The following is a 5,000-nucleotide window of genomic DNA, read 5'->3' as shown; positions in this document are numbered from 1 at the left end:
TGTTATAATAATCATTATTATTACTATTACTCTTTATTTTATTACTATCATCATTAGCATTACTGCTACTACTAATAATCATAATAATAACAATAGCAAGAGTAATAATACTATAATCATTATCATTATCATAATTATTATCATAATCATCATCATTATTTTCATTATTATTATTATTGTCATTATCATTACAATTATCATTATCGCTTTTATTATAAATATAACCATTATCGTTGTAATCATTATAATTTGTGTTCATTACTACCATCATTATTATCAATATTATCATTATTATTATCATTATTATCATTTATCATTATTATCATTATTATTATCGTTATTATTATTATTACTATTATCAACATCATCACCATTATCAATATTATCATTATTATTATCATTATTATTATTTATCATTATTATCATTATTATTATCGTTATTATTATTATTACTATTATCAACATCATCACCATTATCAATATTATTATTATTAATATTATAATCAGTATCATTATAATCATCATCATCATCAAAATTACTATCATCATATAGATATGCGTATATGTAGATATGTACATAAAATACAATATACATATATGCATACATATATACATATACATTTATATATGCACATTTATATCGCATACATTTATATGGCCGGGCCATATCTAGAAGGCCCGGGCGAAGCTAGAACTTCGCAAACCAACCCCCCCCCCCCCACATTTATATATATATATATATATATATATATATATATATATATACACACATATCTATTTATATATACACACATATCTATTTATATATACACATTTATATTGCATACATTTATATATATATGCATATGTATATATGTATATGTATATGTGTATATATATATCTGTGCGTGTGTGCTTGTAAATGTATGTATGTATGTACACACACACATATATGTACACTAGGGTGTTTCAATAAATCCGACTTTTTCAGAATCATTCAGCAAGTTGCTAAACAGGCGCCTACTATGCTTAAATGACGACATGCAAAATATTAGACAAATAAAAAAATATCTACTATTCGCAATTTTTGATTAAAGTATAATACCATTTCCGGCGCTGGGATGAGGTGCGGCGGCCTGTGACCCGCATGACCCACGGAAGGACATTTCGGTTCATCCGACATTATGGCAGAATCAAACATAGGGTAACTTAGGTCATTGCGAATGATTCCTGGGGACTTCCGTAAAGATTCCCAGTCACTATGCATTTCCATATAAACTTGTGCTACCTTAATAAGGCACAGTACTCGCTCGCCTATATTGTGGTGACGAACTCGTCAGTGGCAATATGGCACTTCGACGTGGTGGTTTGCGCAGTGCCGATACACGTATACTGAAAGAGTTTGGTACCATTGATGTTTTGCCACCTAGACCACTGACGAAGAGTGACATTCTTGCTCGATACTGTGACTTAGAAAGACACTAAAAGGATGCTCAAAAGATAGCTTGCCATGCAATAATTTGACTATTACGGAATCTCAGATTTTATCCAAGTTGCAGGCGGAAATTGCTGTGCTGTATAGCAAATTCGGCATTAAGACAATATCACCTTGGTATATGAAAGAAAAAAAAAAGAAAAGAAAGAAAGAGTACTACGACTCCATCAGAAATGTAACACTGAAGACAAAATTCTCGAAAACTGTGATTGTGTCATTCAAGGCAAAGAAACAACCCCGAGAAATCCTTAAGGGAGATATAGATTGGTATGATGCAAAAGTACAAGGAAGCAATGGATCACTCGGAAGCAAATACGGGAATTTAACAGACTGAAATGGAAGCAGACCAACAATGCAGAAGCCCGATTTATATGCAACACTGCAGATATTGCAGAAATGTCTTTTGCCAGTTGGTGCCAGGTGGCTGGGATTTTTTTGTTCCCTCCTACACATTTGCCTGACCATTGACACCATATTGACCAAGCTGGAAGGAGTTTGTGATGGTGATTTGCCCAATAAATCCAAGATTGGAATAAAGAACAACACCATAAAGTGTCTGAAAGCACTGAAAAAAAAATCCAAGGACAATCAGAAGTATTTTTGATTTTGCAAAAGTTAATTTCATGTGCTGGCGTTCTGCTGTGAACAGCAATGGAATGACTCTTTTCAGAACTGCTATTGAAACTTCAAGGAGGTATGCCAGGATTGGCTGTGAACTTGGCTTTCGTAGCAGCTACTTCTCGCCCATCAACAGACATCTGTATAATGCAGATGGTACACTTCTTCCCTTGGCTGTTGATCATGATTACGTCGATGAAGTTGCAAATATCTTGAAAAGAGAAATTCGTGAAAAATTGCCATACACACCAGCCCTATTCAAAAATAAGTTTGCATACTTGGCCTATGATATGCATGAAATCGATATGTGGAAACCCAAAAGTTCATTAATACCTGGCCATAATCAAAACTGTGAAAGACTGATTGGAGACATGAAAAAATGTGAAGACATAAACAGAATTGTTGTAACAGAAACTAGAGAACGGCGTAGTCGGAGATATGGCAATGTAAACGAAGGAGTAGAATGAAAATTATATTGTATGCAATATATAATGTTCCAAATAAAATCATTACTAGAATCCTTTCCTTCTATACCCTCTTGTTAAATAAAATATGTTACTTCAAATCATTTAAGCGAAGTGAGAAGTCCGAGAGCCAAAGCATGCTCTCGGCGACCAAAGCCCGATTCGGTGGGAGTGAACACAAAGTAAAGTCAAGCCTACTAATTGAAAAATAAGTCTTATGGCAATTACAGAACTTTATATAATATTAATTTATAATAGAAATAATTTTGATGCAAAAATATTAAAGAAAAGTATAATATTGAGGTATTTTAAAAATAAAATAGTTATACCGACAACCGAAAACGAGGTGTTATTTGGCGCTCGAAGCGGTGTCTAAATCATAATTTTATCAAAACTTTCTATTGAAAACAGAGAATGCGAGATATTCTTTGATTTTAATAAAAAATCCAAACTCAGAAAATTCATAGGCGCCTATTTCTTAACTTGCCCCCGGGATTCGAGCAAATTTTAGAAAATCGACAATTATTGAAACACCCTAATGTACACACATACACATACACTCACACACGTACACGCACACGCACACGCACATGCACACGCACAAGCACACGCACACGCACACGCACACGCACACACACTCACACTCACACTCTGTTATCAATAGAGACATCACTGTATTCATAATGTAACAAATCCGACAACGGATTTTGAAAAAAAAAAAAAAAAAATCGCGTTGCACATAATGTATAACCGCTCGACCGACCACTGTTTCAGAGATTCCCTTCATTTGAAATAGAGAAAGCTAAACCTAGTACATGGTGAGGGCCGATGTTTGGTGCTAGTTTCAACCGTGGAGATTTTCGCCGCTATATCTTCATTGGAATGTCAAATAATGAAAAAGGAGAAGAACAAAAAAAAAAAAAATATATATCTATAAGAAAAATCGTATTTACCTCTTGTAAAGCCTTTGTTGTAAGTGATAGACGGATGTGAAGGTTAATTTTAATAAAGGCAAGTGTAATCTTATCATCATACAGATTATATCACTCTGCTGTTATCGCCTCCTGATAGTTGCTCGCCCAAGCACTTTCGGTATGAACGTTTTCTGTCGAGATCATCCTGTCAATGTGGGCTCACACGTACGCATAAGCACACGCACAAACACACGCACACCTACAGACAAACATACATACATAAATACTCAAACACACACTTGTACATGTATATATGAATATATATATGTGTGTGTGTATGTGTGTATGAATATATATATATAATGTGTGTGTGTGTACGCACGCATGCACGAACACATACACAAACGTACGGGAACACACACGCACGCACGCACGCACACATACACACATTATATATATACACATTTATATATATCTATATATACATATGCATATATACATATATACAAACCCACACACTTATGTGTATATATATATATGTATACACACACATACATATCATGCATACATACATACACATATACAAGCAGGCGTGTATGCATGTATGTACAATTGTACATAGAGGTATGCGCACACACACACACACACACATGGTTGAGAACTGACACGTAAAACGAATATATATATATATATATATGTGTGTGTGTGTGCATGTGTGTGGGTGTGTACGTGCTTGCGTGCATGTGTGTTTATGTATGTATGTCTGTATTAAAAAAAAAAAAAAAAAAAAAAAAAAAAAAAAAATATATATATATATATATATATATATGTGTGTGTGTGTGTGTGTGTGTGTGTGTGTGTGTGAGTGTGTGTGTGTGTATGTACATATATGTATGTGTGTATATATGCATATGTTTTCACAAGTATAGCATATTTTGAAATAAGTTAATATCAACCATGGATATGCTTGAAATCGCTACTCATGTCGACCTGTCGGAAACATCTTACCTAATTTTCTCCTTCTACAAATTTCGATTATTAAATAGGGTATCAATCACTCCATGCGACTGAAGTGTGCATTCCGGACCTCTTCCAAGTCGTCTGCGGAAACAACCCATTAAGTAATTAGGAAAGTTGTTAATTATAAATTCCGTCAGGAGTCACGCAAGAATCAATTTTGCTGGTGAGAAAACAATACTGATATTTCCAGACAAAGTGTTATGTGATTTATTTATCTTATCAAAATTATATTTTTCATATTTATAAATCTAACAGAAGCTCTCTCTTCTTTACAAACGCATGTCAAGATTGTTTTGAGATTAAACGTTGTCATCGATGTTTGCCGATCGAGATTGTGCTGAAGTGGCACTTGTTCTAATTGTTCTATGAGAAGGATAACGTCACACATTTCAAGTAATAATGTTGCCATTTGACAAATCATTGTAATGTTGCTCTTGCAGAAATATAGTTGTTTAGGTAAATTCGAATTAAATATTTTAAATTTACATTTTAAAATGAAAATTAAATATT

This window comes from Penaeus chinensis, chromosome 16, assembly GCF_019202785.1.
Source record: "Penaeus chinensis breed Huanghai No. 1 chromosome 16, ASM1920278v2, whole genome shotgun sequence".
Classification (NCBI taxonomy): domain Eukaryota; kingdom Metazoa; phylum Arthropoda; class Malacostraca; order Decapoda; family Penaeidae; genus Penaeus; species Penaeus chinensis.
The sequence above is the reverse complement of the archived record's forward strand: the minus strand, read 5'-3'. Positions refer to the sequence as shown.